The following is a 24,009-nucleotide window of genomic DNA, read 5'->3' on the forward strand; positions in this document are numbered from 1 at the left end:
TACAAATAAAGAGCCATCATCAATAATAAATGATAAATACATCAATAAATCAACCAATAAATCAATCAAAAAAAATTAATAAAGATTTAAAAAAATTAAAAAATCAACAAATAAAACATTTTCTACTCACCGACTGCAGCACCAACAGCATGCTGGGACGCCCCCCCCCCCAGTGTGTGTGTCTCTCTCTCTCTCTCTGTCTGTGTGTCTCTCTCTCTCTCTCTGTCTGTCAGTGGCAGTGTCTCTCTCTCGCTCTCTGTCTGTCAGTGTCTATGTGTTTTTGACAGCGAGGGGAGGGGGGAGGAGGGGGAGGAGGAGGAGGGGGAGGAGAGGGAGGGGTGGGGAGAGGGAGGGGTGGGGAGAGGAGAGGACAGGGAGGGAGGGGGAGAGTGGGGGAGGAGAGAGAGGGGAGGAGGAGAGTGAGGATTGGGAGGGAGGGGTGGGGAGAGGAGAGGAGAGAAGGGAGGGAGGGAGGAGGAGAGGGAGGGAGGGAGGGAGGGAGGGGAGAGGAGAGGGAGGGAGCGAGAGGAGAGGGAGAGAGGGGGAGAGGAGAGGGAGGGAGGGGGAGAGGAGTGGGAGGGAGGGAAGGGGAAAGGGAGGGAGGGAGGGAAGGAGGGAAGGGGAGAGGAGAGGAGAGGGAGGGAATGAAGGGAAGAGGAGAGGGAGGGAGGGAGGGGAGAGGGAGGAGGCTGAACGGGCCCAGCTGACGTGAAGAAGCCGGGCCCAAGACTTCGGGCGGTGCCCGCCCCCAGTAAGATGCCGGGCGGGCAGGCCCCGCCGAAGGAGTTAAACGTAGGTGGCCGGGGGGAGCGGGAGCTGGCGGGGGGGGTCGTCGGAGCGGGAGCTGGGGGTGGTGAGGGGAGTGGGAGCTGGGGGGGTTCTGGAGGGGAGCGGGAGCTGTGGGGGGGTTGGTGCGGGAGCTGGGGGGGGTCCGGGGGGGAGCGGAGCGGGAGCTGGGAGGGGGGTCTGAGGGGGGGAGCGGAGCGGGAGCTGGGGGGGTGGTCGGAACGGGAGCTTGGTCGGTGGGGAGGTGGGGGGGTTGAGAGAGCCAGCTGGAGCCAGAGCAGGAGCTGGACGAGGGAGGTGCAGCCTGATCCTCACTACCCCAATGAGGTCATTCGGCCAGGGCTAGGGGCTGCATGCTTTGTGTCCCTCCCACACTGTAGTGCGCCTGTGCAGAGGTCCCGGCACTGATTTCAGCGCAGAGACCTGGCTCCGCCCCCCACAGCTCGTGCTGCGCTGTGCCGAGCTGCAAACGACCTGCAGGGAGCCGGAGAATCTGCAGGTATTTTTTAGGCGCACTTTCGGGCACGAAAAATGGGCGTCCAGGTCGGGGCCGCGCCGTTCTTGCCGTGGCCTGAAACTTCGGCCCAAAGTTGCTCGAGTGTTGGTGAAGCCTTGACAAAGTCTCCTAATGTAATCAGAGGCCCTCTTCACAGCTCCAGCAGCAAGTGAACATGAAATGGTGAGTATCCATAGGGCTCGAAATCCATGTCAATGCCTTGTTTACTCCCAAAGAAGCTGGTCACTATTGGGAGAGGGCGTTAGGACAGATACCAGCCACCAAAAGGCAGTGCAGCCTGCTTAATGAGTGCTAGCAGGCATTTTAAGTGACAATCAGCCCCTTAATAAGACTCGGTGTGACCATTCTGAGCGCTGGCTTTAACTCCATTACCAAGATGTTGTCTTGCGCTAAACGTGGGCTAAACTGCTGTTTAAGCTTAAGACCCCATCTTCTCCACCTCAGAGATTCTTTAGTGCCTGAGCATGCTGCCGAAGATCACCCCCTATCAATTTAAGTTTGCACCATAATTAATACTTTTCCTTAGCATTGAGATACATAATAGATCAGAATTTTATTTTGATCAGATGTCTGTGATTAATGGGTTTTACATGAGATTATATACTCACGGAGTAGTCTGACAACCTTAAACCTGACCAAGGATCCCAGACTTCGCAGTGCCAACCTCATGACAGTCGATTTGTTTGTCTGAGTCACTCTGTCTGCATGTCAAGTCTATTGATCATTAAAGCATGCTTTCTTACTTTCTTTTTACTTCTGGATTTCTGTTTCAATCCTGCCCAGACTGAATAAAAAATGAACTTGCATTTATACAATGCCTTTCACGACCTCAGGACATCCCAAAGTGCTTTACGGCCAATGAAACACTTTTGAAGCATAGTCACTGTTGTAATGTAGGTTTATTTTCTCAGTTTGAATGTAACATTAAGGAGAAATGGCTAGGCTGGTGTGAAGCCATTTCTCAATGGTTACAACCTAACAATGTGCACAGGTTGGAAAAATTGGTATTAGATTGTCTGCCTCAATTCAAGAAGACACAAGCATAGCTGGTGTGGCTACGCTACAAATCACACTGATGCAGTAGAAGATGCTGCTCTGAGGTTAGAACGAGGGGCAATTTGCTCTGTTCTGCACTGCACTTAATCTAGAAGAACTGAGAACTGATAGTAGAGCCTGCGACTAAACAGGGGCCGAAATCCATTACGTTGGAACCCTGTGCATTTTTGCGGCAGCTCATTTTATGCTTTCAAGTCCTGCGAACAGTGGAAGCACCTGCCCTAAAATGTCCTGGTATATTTAAATGAAGCGCTAATAATGTGATGGCACACATTCCATTTTCTATCATGCCACCTCATTTACTCTGCAAATGTTCCTGTTTCACATCTATAACCAATTGCCTTTTGAAAGCTGCAACTGAATTTGCATCCACTGCCCTTTCAGATCATAACAACTCGCCCTGTAAAAAAAAATTCTCCTCATCTCCCCCCTCTGGTTCCTTTTCCAATTACCTTAAATCGGTGTCCTCTGGTTACCAAGCCTCCTGCCAGTTGAAACAGTTTCTCCTGGTCTGTTCTGTCAAAATCCTTCATCTTCTAACTGTGATGATGACAGCACAGATTGCTAAGATGCAATAGATAATGGCAAGATTTTATAGTGCTGTTGAGTGTGATCAAAGCTGCCCTGCATTATTTTCTGATTTATTTTGGGAATCAAGCATCTAAAACAGTTGCAAATTAGTTTCAGCGACATCTCAGAAAGGAATAAGCATCAGACTAGGTCTGAAATCAACAGTTTACTGAAGTCAAACTAAACCTGAACATTCGCTTGAGCTGCTTAGGTTTAGTTGGACATTTTGGGCCCAAGTTTCCACAAGAAAAAAAACGGGCGCCCCTCCGAGCTGGGCGCCGGTTTTCCGCGCCTAAAACGGCGCCTAAAACAAAAATCGCGACTCTGGAGCGTTCTGCAGCTCCTTGTCTGCCTGGCGCGGCGTGCAGGGGGGCGGAGCCTACACTCACGCCGATTTTGTAAGTGGGAGGGGGCGGGTACTATTTAAATTAGTTGTTTTCGCTGCCGGCAACGCTATGCGCGCGCGTTGGAGCGTTCGCGCACGCGCAGTGTGAAAAGAACATTGGCACTCGACCATTTTAGAAAGTGCTGCAGAAAACGTGAAGATTTGTTCTTGGACCCCTGCAAAGGCTTGTATTTTAATTTTATTGATATTTCTGTGTGTGAGGGAGTGCTTTTAGCAGCACTGCTGAAGAAATCACCTGCTGAAATCAGTGAGTTCAGCTTTTCACTGCTAAACTTGCAGAACCTGTGCCTGCAAATTAAGGACTGTGTTTGGAGAAAAAAAAGTGCCAATTCAATTTTGCAATGGATCAACCTCTACCAAGAAAAAATAATTTCTTACATGAGGAAGTTGAGATATTAGTGAATGTAATTGAGCAGAGATGGCAGGAGCTAGATACCAGCAACAGAGGCCGCATAAAAGTGCCACCAAAAGAAATGAAGAAACGCTGGAACCTAGTTGCAGAAGATTACTGCGCAGTGGTGCATACCAGGAGATCTGGAAGCCAGTGTAAAAAGAAATGGCACGACCTTGGTCAAGTAGTTAGTGTAAGTAATATTTCCCATTTTTAATTTAATCGTAATTGTAACCTGGCTATCTGTGTGTCCCACCTTCCAGACTGACACACTCTGTAAAAAGTTATATTTTACTCTTTGCAGAAGAAATTGGCCCACAACAAAAGGGAAGCAACTCGAACAGGAGGAGGTGTGCCCAATCTGCATCCACTGACACCCTTAGAACAAAGGGTAGCTGCTATGATGAGTCGTACATGGAGTAAAGCAATTGGTACAGCACAAGCTGGGCCCGCACGCGAGGAAGAGGGTAAGTCTTGAAAATGCATCGTGGCCCTTTAAATCAACCTGCTGCCTGGCCTGCTATGTGTGAGAGTACTCATGCCACCCAGCCGGCCCCCTCCCTTGCTGTTAAGCATTTGACTGTTCTGATGTATTTTGCAGAACATGATGATGATGATGATGATGACGATGATGACGATGCTGCTGCTGCCAACCCTGAGGATCCTGAGGGTACAGAACAAGAACCAGTACAACCAGCTGCGGACGATCCAGACTGGATGATGGCAGCGATGACTGAAATGTCTGCAGCGGGGAGCTTCCAATTTAATGTTTATGAGCCCCCATCAAGGGGCATCAGAGTTTCAACCCTTAGCATAGGTCTTGGTCCCACCATCCATGGTTTCGCTTCCGATGTGGCGGGTCCCAGTGGTGCTGCTGGTATAATGCAGCTTTCTACAGTCACTGCACTATCGTCCCAGCCTACGCCTCCCTCTTGCATAGGTTCTGGTTCCAACTACTATGGTTTCGATTCCGACGCTTCGGGTCCGAGTGTTGCTGCTGATATCATCGAGCAGTTTACACCCATTCGTCCAACATCCCAGCCCATGGCTCGCACTCGAGTGCTGTCGTCTGGAACACCGAGCGCCCCACCATCCCAGCCCGAGCCTCTCCCTCTAGTTCTGCCGTCTGCAACACGGAGCATCCCACCATTCCAGCCCGAGCCTCTCCCTCCAGTTCAGCCATCTGGAACACAGAGCGTCCCACAGTTCCAGCCTGCGCCTCCCTGTGTAGTGGTGCCGCTTGCAACACCGAGCATCCCACCGTCCGTGCCCGCGCCTCCCAGTGTAGTGGTGCCACGAGGCAGACCCAGGCAGAGGAGAAGGAGATTGGAGACACGCTCTCCTGAGATGCAGCGTGCAACAGATGCGACTCAGGTTGTGGCATTGGGTATGGGGACCAATGAGCTTACCCGATCACTCATCGGTGGCGTCAGTGCAGTAGGTGAAGAGTTGACGGTCCTGACGGGAGAAATAGCAGTAATGACACGGGAACTTAGGGAGGGAATGTCCGAGGGAGTGCAATCAACGGCACAGGCCGTCAGGGAGGGCATGCAAGTGTCGGCACAGGCCGTCAGGGAGGGCCTGGTTGAGGTAGCTGCTGCAATAAGGGCACACAGCCCAGCCAATCAAATGACACCCCCATGAGGAAGTGAACATTCACTGAGATGTGGATGAGACATGGTTGCAGCCTTTCTTTGCTGCTTTTGTTCTTGTTCTTGATGTAGCTGTAGTAGCGTTTTTCAAATTGAAATTGTTTTGTAAGTTTTGTTATGTTACAACTTATAAGGGATCTTATGGTTTTTAAGTGATCTTATAGTGTAAATGCTCTCACATTTTTTTGTATCTTATTTAATTTTGCACCTAAAAAGTGATCCTGAAGTTTAAAAGTGTTCTTCCGAGTGTAAGATTTTTCAAATTGAAATTATTTTGTAAGTTTTGTAACTTTACAACTTATAAGTGATCTCAGGGTTTTCAAGTGATCTTATAGTGTAAATGCTCGCACATTCTGTAAATTATTTAATTTTGCATCTAAAAAGTGATCTTGAAGTTTAAGTGATCTTAGAGTGTAAAATTTTTCACACAGAAAGTGTTTTGTAACTTTTGTAACTTTACAAGTTTATAAGTGATCTTAAAGTTTTTAAGTGATCTTCAAGAGTCATATTAAAAAGTATAGTTTGATACAACAAATATTTTATTAGAGTGACGTTAACTTTTCAATAAAATATGTTTTCATTAAAACTATTTCATGTTCCATTAACACAACACAACGTAGGAACAACTGCAAAGAATAAACATGTCCATACGCAAAAGTGTTCGCAGAGCCCTCAGGCATCAGTAGTTGAAGCGTTCACGGATGAGCTGCTGGCGCAAGGCTCGAGCAATCGTTAAAGGGGCACGATGGACGGCCCTCCTCCGACCTCGTGCTTCGGCATCAGGCACTTGCATGGTTTCCTGATTGTCGTTATCATCCACATCCTGGTCTTCCGTAATACTATCATCATGCACTGGACCCTCACGTGGGTCTTCGGGTTCCACTACCAGCTTCTGCTGCCTCATAATGGCTAAGTTATGAAGCATGCAGCACACAACAGTGAAGTGACCGACCATCTCAGGAGAGTATAGCAAGTGTCCTCCGGAATGGTCCAGGCATCAGAATCGCTGTTTCAATGTGCCAATGGTCCTCTCAATGATGCTGCGCGTCGCAATGTGCGCCATGTTGTATTGATGGTCAGCTTCTGTCCGTGTCACGTGTAGGGGCGTCATGAGCCAGGTGGTCAGGTCATACCCTTTGTCTCCCAGTAGTCAGCTCTGCCCTTCTGGCTGCTGCTCAAACATGTCAGATACAACGCTGTCGCGTAGGATGAACGCATCATGGGTGCTGCCAGGGTATCTCGTATCGACTGACATGATGCGCTGCTTGTCGTCACACACGAGCTGCACATTGATAGAGTGGAAACTTTTCCTATTTCGGTACTGCTCAGAATCCTCCACGGGTGCTCGCAAGGCTATGTGGGTACAATCAATGCAGCCCTGTACCTTTGGGAAGCCGGCAATCCTGAAGAAGCCCACAACCATCTCATGGATCGCTTGAGCGGTCATTGGGAAATTGATGAAGTCATTCCTTCGCGCATAAAGTGCAGCCGTGACCTGGTAAACGCAGGTATGTATTGCACGTTGAGAGATGGCACACACATCTCCAGTTGTAGCCTGAAATGATCCCGAGGCATAGAAAGAAAGTGCAGCTGTTACCTTCGCTGCAACAGACAGGGCAGTTGTCCTTCTGCTTCTGGGCTGCAAATCTGCTCTCACCATATCACAGATCTCAGTGACAACTTCGCTGTGAAAACGCAGCCTTTTCACACAATCAGCCTCGCTCATGTCCAGGTACGAGTGCCTGGTTCGATATTGTCGATGTGGGCAAGGTCTCCTGCCCATCAACCTACGGGCTACGACGTTCCTGTTGCGGTGAGCTCTAATCAATTCTCTCCTATGCAGTGAATTGATGGCGAACCATTGCATAATATGTGGTGTTGACAATGCAGCACCCATTCTGCAAATGTAAATATAAAACTGTCGATGTGGCTGCCTCTCCCTGTCCAAATGGCGTCAGTCCCCCTCACAGCTCGAAGCCTGCTGCTGTATCTTTGGCTGCCTGCCTGCCTGCCCCTCCCTCTCCCTCCCTCCCCCCCTCCGTTCGCGGGAACATCGCTGAGCTGACTAAGGCTTCCACCTCAAGTGGAAAGCTGTTTGCTGCCTTGTTACTGCCTGCCTGCCCCTCCCCCCCTTCCCGTTCGCGGGAACATCGCTGAGCTGCCTGAAGCACTTTCACACAGGTAGGAAGATGTTTTTTTTAATCTTTTCTTTGCTTATAAATGTTTATTCAGGTTGGATTTATTTGTGTAATATTTGTATAAGTATAAATAAGGATTTATTCTAGAATTTAATGAGTTCCCTTCCCCCCCCCCCCCCACCTCGTTCTGGACGCCTAATTTGTAACCTGCGCCTGATTTTTTAATGTGTAGAACAGGTTTTTTCAGTTCTACAAAAATCTTCACTTGCTCCATTCTACTTTAGTTTGGAGTACGTTTTCACTGTGGAAACTTTCAAATCAGGCGTCAGTGGCCGGACACGCCCCCTTTTGAAGAAAAAATTCTGTTCGAAAGTAGAACTGTTCTGCCTGACTAGAATGGCAGAAAAAAAAATGTGGAGAATTGCGATTTCTAAGATAGTCCGTTCTCCACCAGTTGCTCCTAAAAATCAGGCGCAAATCATGTGGAAACTTGGGCCCCCGATCTGGACGCCTGTTTTTCGTGCCACAAAGTGCGCCTAAAAAAAACTTCCAGATTCTCCGGCTCCCTGCAGGTCGTTTGCAGCTCGGCCCAAGCTGTAGGGGGCAGAGCTAGGTCCCTGCGCTGAAAACAGTGCCGGGACCTCTGCACATGCGCGCTACAGTGGGCGCACATGTGCAGTAGCTCCAGGCGCCCAAAACTGTGTGGGAGGGGCCCGAAGCACGCAGTCCCTAGCCCTGGCCGAATGGCCTCACTGGGGCTGCGTGCATAAGTTTGCCTCCCACGCCCAGCTCCTGCTTCCTCCGGACCGGACCCGACTTGACTCCTGATCCCACCCCCTCACCGGACCATCCCCCCACCGACCCGACCTCCGCTTCCCCACGCTCCCGACCTTCCCACCCCCTCCCCGACCGACTCCGCTCCCGACGGATCTCTGCCCCTCCCCCGACTGATCTCCCCCCCCCCCACCCCGCCGACCGATCTCCCCGCCCGCCCGATCGATCTCTGCCCCCACCCCAGACCGACCGACACCCCCTCCCCTCCGCCCCGACCCGCGCTCCCTCTGATCCGCGCTCCCGACCCCCCCGGACCCCGGACCCGACGCCACCTACCTGTCAATCCAGTAAGTCTAAGCTCGAAGTCTTGGGCCCGGCCGGGCCCGGCCCGTTCAGCCTCCCTCTCCTTTCTTTCTCTCTCTCTCTCTCCCTTCTCTCTCTCTCTCTCTCTTTCCCCCTTCTCTCCCCACTTCCCCTCCCTCCCTTCTCTTCCCCCTCCCTCCCTCCCTTCTCTCACCCCCCTCCCTCGCTTCTCTCCCCCCTCCCTCCCTCCCTTCTCTCCCCCCTTCCCTTCCCCTCCCTCCCTTCTCTCCCCCTCCCCTCCCTCCTTTCTCACCCCCCTCCCCTCCCTCCCTTATCGCCCCCTCCTTTCTCACCCCCATCCCCTCCCTCCCTTCTCACCCCCCTCCCCTCCCTCCTTACTCCCCCCCTCCCCCCCACCCCTCTTCCCCCCCACCCCTCTCCCCCACTACACCCCCTCTCCCCCACTCCACCACCCCTCCTCCCCCTCCCCTCCATCCCTCCACCCCCCCACCCCATCCTCCCCCTCCCCTCCACCCCTCGCTGTCAGAAACACAGACACTGACAGACAGAGAGTGAGAGAGACACACACAGGCAGACAGAGAGATAGAGACACTGACAGAGACACACGGTGGTTGGGCATCCCAGCACGCTGTTGGGGGACTCCCGGTGCTGCAGTCAGGAAGTAGAAAATGTTTTATTTATTGATTTTTTCAAAATTTTATTTTTTATTAATTTTTTTTGATTGATTTATTGGTTGATTTATTGATGTATTTATCATTTATTATTGATGATAACTCTTTTTGTAAAATTGAAGTGTTTAATGTTTGTAAACTTCCCTTTAAACCCCCTCTCCCCCATTCCCTACGCCTGATTTGTAACCTACGCTTGATTTTCTAAAGTGTAGACAAGGTTTTTTCGAGCGTACAAAAATCTTCACTTACTCCATTCTAAGTTAGTTTGGAGTAAGTTTTCACTGCCGAAACTTTGAAACCAGGTGTAAGTGGCCGGACACGCCCCCTTTTGAAAAAAAAATTCTGTTCCAAAGCGAAACTGTTCTAACTGACTAGAACTGGGGCAAACTAAATGCCGAGAATTTGAATTTCTAAGATACTCCGTTCCACACCAGTTGCTCCAAAAAATCAGGAGCAACTGAGGCCGAAACTTGGGCCCCTTTTGTTGGCAGCAGCAACTCTCTACACTGTAATTAGTGGATTATTTGTTGTTTGCAAATACGTTAGCTCATGACAGCCCAGCTCTCGCCTGTGCTGCCGTCAGCCATGTAGGAGGAAAGCGTGGACATAACAATTGCACTAACACTGCACAGAAATGTCGACACACAGAAACCCACACTGCTGCACACATTTTAAACTGTTGTTCAGACCAATTTTTCAACAGATGGTTTCCTTATAATACACATGGATTGTGTTATATATGTAAACCCGTAAATACCATGTGTAGCCACTAGAGGGCTCATCCCTGGAATCCCAAGGGATCCCACAATCCCTTGGGAGCACCTGTACTTAAGGAAGCCTCACAGGCTGGAGAGGCACTCTGGAGATCTGCAATAAAAGACTCAGGTCATACTTTACTTTGAGCTCATAGTATCTACTCAGACTCTTTATTTATACATAACAACTGGCGATGAGGTACAGATGATGAACCCAATGATGCAAAGAACAGTGGGCAACCTGGAGAAATTTTCAGAGGGCGATGATTGGGAAACCTTCGTGAAGCGACTTGACCAATACTTTGTGGCCAATGAGCTGGAAGGAGAAGTGAACACTGCCAAACAAAGGGCGATTCACCTCACCATCTGCGGGACATCAACATATGGCCTCATGAAAAATCTGCTTGCTCCAGTGAAAACTGCAGAGAAATCGTACGATGATTTGTGTACACTGGTCCGGGAGCATCTGGTCCTGAAGGAAAGCGTTCTGATGGCGAGGTACCGGTTCTAGAGCTACAAAAGATCTGAAGGACAGGAAGTGGCGAGCTATGTCGCCGAGCTAAGATGCCTTGCAGGACATTGCGAATCTGAAAGACATTTGGAGCACATGCTCAGGGACTTTTTCGTACTTGGCATTGGCCATAATGTGGTAGTTTGCAAACTTTTGACTGTAGACACCTCAACCTTGAGTAAAGCCATAGCGATAGCCCAGGCGTTCATTACAACCAGTGACAATACTAAGCAAATCGAGTGCTGCTACAAGTACTGTGAACAAAGTGATGTTGTTTTCAAATCGTATAGTACAGGGCAGGCCCCAGATGCCTGCAGCTGCACGTCCGCAGATGTCTCAGAGTCCACCATCAAGGGTGGTGACTGCAAGGCCATTAACACCTTGTTGGCGCTGCGGGTGTGATCATTGTCTCTATTCATACCATTTCAAAGGATACGTTTTCAAGGGCTGTGGAACAATGGGACACCTCCAACATATGTGCAAATGAGCTGCAAACCCTGCTAATCCTGCAAACCACCATATTGCAGAGGAGGACAGATCCACGGCAGATCACGACGAACCAGCGCCTCAGGCCAAGGAGACATTTACCACAAAGTGTCCCCCGATAATGCTGAAGGTTGAATTAAATGGACTCCCAGTGTCAATGGAGCTGGATACTGGTGTGAGCCAGTCCATTATGAGCAAAAAGACTTTTGATAAATTGTGGTGCAGCAAGGCCTCAAGACCAGTCCTGACTCCCATTCGCACTAAACTGAGAACTCACACAAAGGAACTGATTCCCGCAATCGGCAGTGCAACTGTCAATGTCTCCTACGATGGAGTGGTGCACAAGCTACCACTCTGGGTGGTACTGGGCGATGGACCCACGCTGCTTGGCAGGAGCTGGCTGGGAAACATACTCTGGAACAGGGACTACGTCCGAGCTCTCTCGTTCGTTGACGACACTTCATGTGCCCAGGTCTTAAACAAGTTCCATTTGCTGTTCGAACCAGGCATTGGGAAGTTCCAAGGAGCAAAAGTGCAGATCCATTTGATTCCGGGGGCGCGACCCATCCATCACAAGGCGAGAGCGGTACTGTACATGATGAGAGAGAGGGTGGAGATCGAGCTGGACCGGCTGCAATGAGAGGGCATCATTTCGCCGATCAAATTCAATGAGTGGGCCAGTCCGATTGTCCCAGTCCTCAAGGGAGACGGCACCGTCAGAATCTGTGGCGATTACAAAGTAACTATCAAAGCAGCGTGTGGAGGTGCGTCACTGAGTCGGGAGCAGCGTCGAGGAGGTGCGTGGAGAGGCGTTAGTTACGGGGTCGGCGAGAGGCCTACAAAATGCCCAACGCGGTGGCAGTCGGAAGCAGCGTGTGGAGGTGCGTCGCTGAGTCGGGAGCAGCGTCGAGGAGGTGCGTGGAGAGGCGTGAGTTCCGGGGTCGGCGAGAGGCAAGCCAGTGCAGCTACAGGGAGAAGGCAAAAAAGAAGAAGAAAGAAACAGAAAGGTGACGTCACAGCTAAGGGGGCTGGTGATTGGTGAGTAGTTTTTCTTTTTTCTCTTCTATAACAGTGAGTAAACCTTAGCATTGTTGTTGCTTATCTAAGGGTTAAGTCATGGCAGGACAGCTCGGTCATGTGTTATGGTCCTCCTGTACCATGTGGGAACTCAGGGACGACTCCAGTGTTCCTGACGACTACGTGTGCTGGAAGTGTATCCGCCTCCAGCTCCTGACGGACCGCGTTGCGGAATTGGAGCTGAGGGTGGATTCACTCTGGAGCATCCACGATGCTGAGAATGATGTGAGTAGCACGTGTAGTGAGTTGGTCGTATCGCAGGTAAAGGGTCCACAGCCAGATAGGGAATGGAAGACCAGCAGGAAGAGCAGTGCAAGAAAAGTAGTGCAGGGGTTCCCTGTGGTCATCCCCCTGCAAAACAGATACACTGCTTTGAGTAATGTTGGGAGGGATGACTCATCAGGGGAGGGCAGCAGCAGCCAAGTTCATGGCACCGTGGCTGGCTCTGTTGCACAGGAGGGCAGGAAAAAGAGTGGGAGAGCGATAGTGATAGGGGATTCAATTGTAAGGGGAATAGATAGGCGTTTCAGCGGCCGCAACCGAGACTCCAGGATGGTATGTTGCCTCCCTGGTGCAAGGGTCAAGGATGTCTTGGAGTGGGTGCAGGACATTCCAAAAAGGGAGGGAGAACAGCCAGTTGTTGTGGTGCACACTGGTACCAACGACATAGGTAAAAAAAGGGATGAGGTCCTACGAAACGAATTTAAAGAGCTAGGAGCTAAATTAAAAAATATGACCTCAAAAGTAGTAATCTTGGGATTGCTACCAGTGCCACGTGCTAGTCAGAGTAGGAATCGCAGGATAGCGCAAATGAATACATGGCTTGAGCAGTGGTGCAGCAGGGAGGGATTCAAATTCCTGGGGCATTGGAACCGGTTTTGGGGACGGTCTGCATCTGGGCAAGACCGGAACCAATGTCTTCAGGGGAGTGTTTGCTAGTGCTGTTGGGGAGGTGTTAAACTAATATGGCAGGGGGATGGGAACCAATGCAGGGAGACAGAGGGAAACAAAAAGGAGACAAAAGCAAAAGTCAGAAAGGAGATGAGGAAAAGTGGAGCGCAGATAAACCCAAGGCAAAGAACAAAAAGGGTCACTGTACAGCAAAATTCTAAAAGGACAAAGGGTGTTAAAAAAACAAGCCTGAAGGCTTTGTGTCTTAATGAAAGGAGTATCCGTAATAAGGTGGATGAATTAACTGTGCAAATAGATGTTAACAAATATGATGTGATTGGGATTACAGAGACGTGGCTCCAGGATGATCACGGCTGGGAACTCAACATTCAGGGGTATTCAACATTCAGGAAGGATAGAATAAAAGGAAAAGGAGGTGGGGTAGCATTGCTGGTTAAGGAGGCGATTAATGCAATAGTTAGGAAGGACATTAGCTTGGATGATGTGGAATCTATATGAGTAGAGCTGCAGAACACCAAAGGGCAAAAAACGTTAGTGGGCATTGTGTACAGACCTCCAAACAGTAGTAGTGATGTTGGGGAGGGCATCAAACAGGAAATTAGGGGTGCATGCAATAAAGGTGCAGCAGTTACCATGGGTGACTTTAATATGCACATAGATTGGGCTAACCAAGCTGGAAGCAATACGGTGGAGGAGGATTTCCTGGAGTGCATAAGGGATGGTTTTCTTGACCAATATGTCGAGGAACCAACTAGGGGGGAGGCCATCTTAGACTGGGTGTTGTGTAATGAGAGAGGATTAATTAGCAATCTCGTTGTGCGAGGCCCCTTGGGGAAGAGTGACCATAATATGGTGGAATTCTGCATTAGGATGGAGAATGAAACAGTTAATTCAGAGACCATGGTCCAGAACTTAAAGAAGGGTAACTTTGAAGGTATGAGGCGTGAATTGGCTAGGATAGATTGGCGAATGATACTTAAGGGGTTGACTGTGGATGGGCAATGGCAGACATTTAGCGACCGCATGGATGAACTACAACAATTGTACATTCCTGTCTGGCATAGAAATAAAAAAGGGAAGGTGGCTCAACCGTGGCTATCAAGGGAAATCAGGGATAGTATTGAAGCCAAGGAAGTGGCATACAAATTGGCCAGAAATAGCAGCGAACCCGGGGACTGGGAGAAATTTAGAACTCAGTAGAGGAGGACAAAGGGTTTGATTAGGGCAGGGAAAATGGAGTACAATAAGAAGCTTGCAGGGAACATTAAGACGGATTGCAAAAGTTTCTATAGATATGTAAAGAGAAAAAGGTTAGTAAAGACAAACGTAGGTCCCCTGCAGTCAGAATCAGGGGAAGTCATAATGGGGAACAAAGAAATAATTGAACAAGTACTTTGGTTCGGTATTCACTAAGGAGCACACAAACTACCTTCCGGATATAAGAGGGGTCAGAGGGTCTAGTAAGGAGAAGGAACTGAGGGAAATCTTTATTCGTCGGGAAATTGTGTTGGGGAAATTGGTGGGATTGAAGGCCAATCAATCCCCAGGGCCTGATGGACTGCATCCCAGAATACTTAAGGAGGTGGCCTTGGAAATAGCGGATGCATTGACAGTCATTTTCCAACATTTCATTGACTCTGGATCAGTTCCTATCGAGTGGAGGGTAGCCAATGTAACCCCACTTTTTAAAAAAGGAGTGAGAGAGAAAACAGGGAATTATATCTGACATCGGTAGTGGGTAAAATGATGGAATCAATTATTAAGGATGTCATAGCAGCGCATTTGGAAAGAGGTGACATGATAGGTCCAAGTCAGCATGGATTTGTGAAAGGGAAATCATGCTTGACAAATCTTCTGGAATTTTTTGAGGATGTTTCCAGTAGAATGGACATGGGAGAACCAGTTGATGTGGTATATTTGGACTTTCAGAAGGCCTTCGACAAGGTCCCACACAAGAGATTAATGTGCAAAGTTAAAGCACATGGGATTGGGGGTAGTGTGCTGACATGGATTGAGAACTGGTTGTCAGACAGGAAGCCAAGAGTAGGAGTAAATGGGGACTTTTCAGAATGGAAAGCTGTGACTATTGGGGTACCGCAAGGTTCTGTGCTGGGGCCCCAGCTGCTTACACTGCACATTAATGATTTAGACGAGGGGATTAAATGTAGTATCTCCAAATTTGCGGATGACACTAAGTTGGGTGGCAGTGTGAGCTGCGAGGAGGATGCTATGAGGCTGCAGAGTGACTTGGATAGGTTAGGTGAGTGGGCAAATGCATGGCAGATGAAGTATAATGTGGATAAATGTGAGGTTATCCACTTTGGTGGTAAAAACAGAGAGACAGACTATTATCTGAATGGTGACAGATTAGGAAAAGGGGAGGTGCAACGAGACCTGGGTGTCATGGTACATCAGTCATTGAAGGTTGGCATGCAGGTACAGCCGGCGGTTAAGAAAGCAAATGGCATGTTGGCCTTCATAGCGAGGGGATTTGAGTACAGGGGCAGGTAGGTGTTGCTACAGTTGTATAGGGCCTTGGTGAGGCCACACCTGGAGTATTGTGTACAGTTTTGTTCTCCTAACCTGAGGAAGGACATTCTTGCTATTGAGGGAGTGCAGCGAAGGTTCACCAGACTGATTCCCGGGATGGCGGGACTGACCTATCAAGAAAGACTGGATCAACTGGGCTTGTATTCACTGGAGTTCAGAAGAATGAGAGGGGACCTCATAGAAACGTTTAAAATTCTGACGGGTTTAGACAGGTTAGATGCAGGAAGAATGTTCCCAATGTTGGGGAAGTCCAGAAGCAGGGGTCACAGTCTGAGGATAAGGGGTAAGCCATTTAGGACCGAGATGAGGAGAAACTTCTTCACCCAGAGAGTGGTGAACCTGTGGAATTCTCTACCACAGAAAGTTGTTGAGGCCAATTCACTAAATATATTCAAAAAAGAGTTAGATGAAGTCCTTACTACTGGGATCAAGGGGTATGGCGAAAAAGCAGGAATGGGGTACTGATGTTGCATGTTCAGCCATGAACTCATTGAATGGCGGTGCAGGCTAGAAGTGCTGAATGGCCTACTCCTGCACCTATTTTCTATGTTTCTATGTTTCTATGTTTCTATCAATCTTTTCTCGCTGCAGGACCGGTACCCACTACCAAAGCTAGATGACCTTTTTGCGATGCTGGCGGGAGGAAAGACGTTCACGAAGCTGGACTTGACCTCGGCCTACATGACACAGCAGCTGGAGGAATCATCGAAGGGCCTCACCTGCATCAACATGCACAAAAGTCTCTTCATTTACAACAGATGCCCATTTGGGATTCGATCAGCCACGGCGCTATTCCAGAGAAACATGGAAAGCTTAATGAAGTCGGTATCGCACACTGTGGTCTTCCAGGACGACATCTTGGTTACAGGTTGGGACACAGTCGAGCATCTGCAGAACCTGGAGGAGGTTTGTCTTCGACTCAACCGCGTGGGGCTCAGGTTAAAACGTTCAAGGTGCATTTTCCTGGCTCCTGAAGTGGAGTTCCTGGGGAGAAGAATCGCGGCGGACGACATCAGGCCCACCGATTCGAAGACAGAGGTCATCGAGAACGCACCGAGGCCACAGAACATGACAGAGCTGCGATCATTTCTCGGACTCCTGAACTACTTTGGTAACTTCTTACCAGGTCTCAGCACACTATTAGAACCATTGTATGCCTTACTGCTTAAAGGAGATGAATGGGTATGGGGTAAAAGCCAAGAAAATGCCTTTGTAAAAACTAGAAAATTGTTATGTTCAAACAAATTGCTTGTGTTGTATGATCCATGTAAGCGTTTGGTACTAGCATGTGATGCATCGTCGTACGGTGTCAGGTGTGTATTGCAACAAGCTAATTAATCTGGGAAATTGCAACCAGTTGCTTATGCATCCAGAAGTCTGTCTGACTCTGAGAGAGCCTACAGCATGATTGACAAAGAAGCATTAGCGTGTGTTTATGGGGTAAAGAAAATGTATCAATATCTGTTTGGGCTCAAATTTGAATTGGAAACTGACCATAAGCCACTGATAGCCCTTTTTTCCGAACATAAGGGGATAAGTATGATTGCATCGCCCCGCATCCAGAGATGGGCGCTCACGTTGTCCGCATACAACTACACCATCCACCACAGGTCAGGCACAGAAAACTGTGCCGATGCTCTTAGTAGGCTGCCATTGCCCACCACGGGGGTGGAAATGGCGCAGCCCACAGATTTAGTTATGGTAATGGAAGCATTCGAGAGTGAGCAATCACCCGTCTCAGCCCGACAGATTAAAACCTGGATGAGCCAGGACCTCTTAATGTCCTGAGTAAAAAACTCTGTGCTTCACGGGAGCTGATCCAGTGTCCCATTGGAAATGCAGGAAGAGATAAAGCCGTACCAGCGGCGCAAAGTTGAAATGTCTGTTCAGGCAGACAGCATTCTGTTGGGTAATCGGGTAATGGTCTCCAAGAAGGGCAGGGTCACTTTCATCAGTGATCTCCATAGTACTCACCCAGGCATTGTAATGATGAAAGCGATAGCCAGATCCCACGTGTGGTGGCCCAGTATTGATGCGGACTTAGAGTCCTGCGTGCACAAATGTAACACATGCTCACAGTTAAGCAATGCACCCAGGGAGGCGCTACTAAGTTTATGGTCTTGGCTCTCCAAACCGTGGTCCAGGGTCCATGTTGACTATGCAGGCCGGTTTTTGGGTAAAATGTTCCTAGTGGTTGTAGATGCGTACTCCAAATGAATTGAATGAGATATAATGTCGGCAAGCACATCCGCTGCCATCACTGAAAACCTGCGGGCCATGTTTGCCACCCACGGCCTGCCTGATGTCCTTGTGAATGACAACGGGTCATGTTTCACCAGTGCTGAGTTCAAAGAGTTCATGACCCGTAATGGGATCAAACATGTTACATCTGCCCCATTCAAATCAGCATCCAATGGTCAGGCAGAGAGAGCAGTGCAAACCATCAAGCAAAGCTTGAAGAGGGTAACTGAAGGCTCACTGCAGACTCGCCTATCCCAAGTCCTGCTTAGTTACCGCACAAGAGCCCACTAACTCACTGGGATTCCACCCGCTGAACTGCTCATGAAAAGGGCACTTAAGACAAGGCTCTCGTTAGTCCACCCTGATCTACATGAACAGGTAGAGAGCAGGCGGCTTCAACAAAGTACATATCATGATAGCGCAAATGTGTCACGTGAAATTGAAATCAATGATCCTGTATTTGTTGAACTATGGACAAGGTCCCAAGTGGCTTCCCGGCACTATTGTGACCAAAGAGGGGAGTAGGGTGTTTCGAGTCAAACATTCAAATGGACTCATTCACCGGAAACACTTGGACCAAATCAAACTCAGATTCACGGACACAGAGCAACCCACATTGGACCCTACCTTCTTTGACCCCCCAACATACACACCAATGGCAAGCGACACTGCAGTTGACCACGAAGCAGAACACATCACCCGCAGCAGCCCAGCAGGACTCACCACAACATGCAGCCCAGCAAGTCTAGCTGCACAGCAGCCCAGCGAGGGCCCAACAAACGATTCACCAAAACCAGCATTTGCACCGAGACGATCAACCAGAGAAAGAAAGGCCCCAGATCGACTCACCTTGTAAATAGTTACACTATTCACTTTGGCGGGGAGTGTTGTTATATATGTAAACCTGTAAGTACCTTGTTTATCCACCAGAGGGCTCATCCCCTAGAGTGCCAACGGATCCCACAATCCCTTGAGAGCACCTGTACTTAAGGAGGCCTCACAGGCTGGAAAGGCACTCTGGAGACCTGCAATAAAAGACTAAGGTTATACTTTGCCTTGAGCTCACAGGATCTAGTCAGACTCTTTATCCATACATAACAGGTTGTCCAGCAACAATGTGGTACTGAGGAAATGCTGTACTGTCGGGCATTAAACCAAGGCCCTGTCTGCCAATCACCATAAATTTGTGCCCTCTGGTTCTCAACACTTTCCGCCAATGGGAACAGTTTCTCTCTATCTACTCTGTTTAAACCCCTCATGATTTTGAGCACCTCTGTTAAATTCCCTCTCCAGCTTCTCTGCTCTAAAAATGTATATTGCCTCATACCAGGCAGCATCTGAGTGAATATGTATTGTACCCTCTCTGAGTCAGAAGGTTGTGGGTTCATGGCCCACTCCAGGGACATGAGCACAAAAATCTAGGCTGACACTCCAGTGCAATATTAAGGGAGTGCTGCATTGTCGCAGGTACCGTCTTTCAGACGAGACATTAAACCGAAGCTCTGTCTGCCCTCTCAAGTAGAGTTAAAAGATCCCATGGCAATATTCGAAGAAGAGCAGGAGAGTTATCCACGGTGTCCTGGCCAATATTTATCCCTCAAAAGAGATCACTAAAATAGATTATCTAGTCATTATCACATTGCTGTTTGTGGGAGCTTGCCGTGTGCAAATTGGCTGCTGTGTTTCTTGCATTACAACAATGACTATACTTCAAAAATGCTTCATTTGGTGTAAAGCGCTTTGGGATGTCTTGAGGTCATGAAAAGCACTGTATAACTGCAAGTCTTCCTTTTTATTGTCAACTCAGTTATTAACAGCACCTGAGTACATTTTTGAATCCACCACATGGGCAGTAATCAGGTGGAGCAGATCATCTGCTCATTATAAAACCCATCTATTTTCATTGCTTTGATTTCAGAGTACACGGCCTGAATTTTAATATTGGAGGCTGGTTGGGAGCGGGGGTGTGCTCGAAAGCAGTCGGGAAACACAGGAGAACGGGTTTCACGCAGGCCCTGCCGAAGTTAACTGCGGGGCTTGATTTGCATTTCAAACGTCTGTTTCCCACCCGCAGCCAGCCAGATGGAGAGGCTGCGGGTGAGTCGGCCTGCGGCAATAGGCGGCAGAGAGGAGGGAGGGTGGGAGCGGGTGGGGGTGGTTGGGTGAGTGGGGCGGGAGGCAGAGGAGGATCGGTGGTTGGAGAAGGATCGGGGCCGGAGCATCGGAGGAGGAGATGCATCGGGGCCAGCTGGAGGAGCATTGTTGGCGGGGGGCAGCGGGAAGTCCGGTTAGGTGATCATTGGCTTCGGTGGGGGAGGAGGGAAGCAATCAGAGGCTTCATGGTGGGATCGGAGACCTCGTGGGGGCGTCTCCGATTGCAGGGCTTAGGAGAGGCAGGGCTATCGGTTGGTGTAAAGGCATTTACCTCCTGGATCCAGCAGTCCTCGCCTTACTTGAGCTGGTGGGTTCTCTGAGGCCTTAGAAATCCAACCAGCCACAGTTAGTTTGAAATGCTGATTAAATCTGTGGCTTCCAGGCTCATTACATTATTTAAATGGGTAACCCACCTCATGGCAGTCAACTGGCTGCCTGCCCTTCATCCCACCTCCGTTTAAACCGGACATGGGCGGGTTGAAGGCGGGTTGGGGTCGGGATTCAAATTTCAAATACTTTAATCTCCCACCCGATCCCATCCCACCTGTTTTTTGGGGTTACAATTCCCTCCTAAATGTGGAGAATATCATTTACTGCAATTATGACACCAACCAATACCTTTTTTAATGATTCCAACTATGATTTGTTTTGACGCTGGAACATAATGCATATGCTTTTTATTTTACTGTGGGGTCTTTCCTACCCTTCTTACTCTAGATTACATTACAACAGTGACTACACTCCAAAAGTACTTCATTGGCTGTATAGCGTTTTGGGATGTCTGGCAGTTGTGAAAGGCGCTATATAAATCCAGGTCTTTCTTTTCTTTCAGATGTTTTGGCTCCTGCATCTCAGGTTACTCTCCTCGGTAAGTTCCAACTCTTTCTGTCTTCAAGAGTATCTTCACTAGCCTTGACATCTAGGTAAGCTTTCAGTAACATGCTGAGGTCAACAAATGGAATAGCATTTCTGTTTAATTATTTTAGCAATTGGAATTCTCCTATGACTTTGTAAAATCATCAATAACTCGTGGATCCTGATAATTGCAGGCCTTGGGCTGCCAATTCTGATGAGACCTTCAGGAATATGTCCAACCAGAGGGTAACCTAAGACACATGACCTCCCATCTCCCACTGTCCCACTCCCACCATTCATCCCCTAACACATTAATCCTTGCAAGGTATCACCTTCCCAAGCCAATTGAGAAGCAAACAGACTCTTCAATGCCCCAGTGGATTATTCTCAACTTCAGTCAAACAGCCTTTTTTCCATCTATAACTAATAAGCAAAAGTGTTTGAAGAAGATTTTTTTTTTAAATCACCCCATTTTTTTAATGACTCATGAGCTTTCTCCAGGATTGCTGGCAGCAGTGCCCACGAGATCAATTTTCAATTCCTGGAGACTCCAGGACAAGCCTGGAGGGTTGGCAATCCTGCAGACAACTCATATTGCAACATTTGCATGGAGGTGAGCTTGCAACAAGACTCTGCTTGTTTTTAGTAAAACTGCTTCTGACAGGTGGCTGAACTGTTAAAAAAACTCCAACAAAACAGAACAGCTTCATTTTTATCATAGTTATTTTATGCTCAGAATGAGGCTAATTAGTGATTTTCTCGCATGCCAGGATGACTGGACTTGGGCAACTTTTGTGATAATCGAAACATTTTTCCTATGACCTCCCGAACTTGTTTAATTATATCTGGCATGCAGGTACAGCAGGCGGTTAAGAAAGCAAATGGCATGTTGGCCTTCATAGCGAGGGGATTTGTGTACAGCGGCAGGGAGGTGTTACTACAGTTGTACAGGGCCTCGGTGAGGCCACACCTGGAGTATTGTGTACAGTTTTGGTCTCCTAACCTGAGGAAGGACATTCTTGCTATTGAGGGAGGGCAGCGAAGGTTCACCAAACTGATTCCCGGGATGGCGGGACTGACCTATCAAGAAAGACTGGATCAACTGGGCTTGTATTCACTGGAGTTCAGAAGAATGAGAGGGAACCTCATAGAAATGTTTAAAATACTGATGGGTTTAGACAGGTTAGATGCAGGAAGAATGTTCCCAATGTTGGGCAAGTCCAGAACCAGGGGTCACAATCTAAGGATAAGGGGTAAGCCATTTAGGACCGAGATGAGGAGAAACTTCTTCACCCAGAGAGTGGTGAACCTGTGGAATTCTCTACCACAGAAAGTTGTTGAACTCCTATATTCAAAAAGGAGTTAGATGAAGTCCTTACTACTGGGATCAAGGGGTATGGCGAAAAAGCAGGAATGGGGTATTGAAGTTGCATGTTCAGCCATGAACTCATTGAATGGCGGTGCAGGCTAGAAGGGCCGAATGGCCTACTCCTGCACCTATTTTCTATGTTTCTATGTTTCTATCAATCGTTTCTCGCTGCAGGACCGATATCCACTACCAAAGGCAGACAACCTTTTTGCGATGCTGGCGGGAGGAAAGACGTTCATGAAGCTGGACTTGACCTCGGCCTACATGACACAGCAGCTGGAGGAATCATCGAAGGGCCTCACCTGCATCAACATGCACAAAGGTCTCTTCATTTACAATAGATGACCATTTGGGATTCAATCAGCCATGGCGCTATTCCAGAGAAACATGGAAAGCTTAGTGAAGTCGGTACCGCACACTGTGGTCTTCCAGGACGACATCTTGGTTACAGGTTGGGACACAGTCGAGCATCTGCAGAACCTGGAGGTGGTTCGTAGTCGACTCAACCGCGTGGGGTTCAGGTTAAAACGCTCAAGGTGCATTTTCCTGGCTCCTGAAGTGGAGTTCCTGGGGAGAGGAATCGCAGCGGACGGCATCAGGCCCACCGATTCTAAGACAGAGGTCATCGAGAACGCACCGAGGCCACAGAACATGACAGAGCTGCAATCATTTCTCGGACTCCTGAACTACTTTGGTAACTTCTTACCAGGTCTCAGCACACTGTTAGAACCATTGTATGCCTTACTGCTTAAAGGAGATGAATGGGTATGGGGTAAAAGCCAAGAAAATGTCTTTGTAAAAACTAGAAAATTGTTATGTTCAAACAAATTGCTTGTGTTGTATGATCCATGTAAGTGTTTGGTACTAGCATGTGATGCATCGTCGTACGGTGTCAGGTGTGTATTGCAACAAGCTAATTAATCTGGGAAATTGCAACCAGTTGCTTATGCATCCAGAAGTCTGTCTGACTCTGAGAGAGCCTACAGCATGATTGAAAAAGAAGCATTAGCGTGTGTTTATGGGGTAAAGAAAATGTATCAATATCTGTTTGGGCTCAAATTTGAATTGGAAACTGACCATAAGCCACTGATAGCCCTTTTTTCCGAACATAAGGGGATAAGTATGATTGCATCGCCCCGCATCCAGAGATGGGCGCTCACGTTGTCCGCATACAACTACACCATCCACCACAGGTCAGGCACAGAAAACTGTGCCGATGCTCTAAGTAGGCTGCCATTGCCCACCACAGGGGTGGAAATGGCGCAGCCCACAGATTTAGTTACGGTAATGGAAGCATTCGAGAGTGAGCAATCACCCGTCTCAGCCCGACAGATTCGAACCTGGATGAGCCAGGACCTCTTACTGTCCCGAGTAAAAAACTGTGTGCTTCACGGGAGCTGATCCAGTGTCCCATTGGAAATGCAGCAAGAGATAAAGCCGTATCAGCGGTGCAAAGTTGAAATATCTGTACAGGCAGACAGTCAACTGTTGGGTAATCGGGTAATGGTCTCCAAGAAGGGCAGGGACACTTTCATCAGTGATCTCCATAGTACTCACCCAGGCATTGTAATGATGAAAGCGATAGCCAGATCCCACGTGTGGTGGCCCAGTATTGATGCGGACTTAGAGTCCTGCGTGCACAAATGTAACACATGCTCACAGTTAAGCAATGCACCCAGCGAGGCGCGACTAAGTTTATGGTCTTGGCTCTTCAAACTGTGGTCCAGGGTCCATGTTGACTATGCAGGCCAGTTTTTGGGTAAAATGTTCCTAGTGGTTGTAGATGCGTACTCCAAATGAATTGAATGTGAGAT

This window comes from Pristiophorus japonicus, chromosome 1 (assembly GCF_044704955.1).
Source record: "Pristiophorus japonicus isolate sPriJap1 chromosome 1, sPriJap1.hap1, whole genome shotgun sequence".
Classification (NCBI taxonomy): domain Eukaryota; kingdom Metazoa; phylum Chordata; class Chondrichthyes; family Pristiophoridae; genus Pristiophorus; species Pristiophorus japonicus.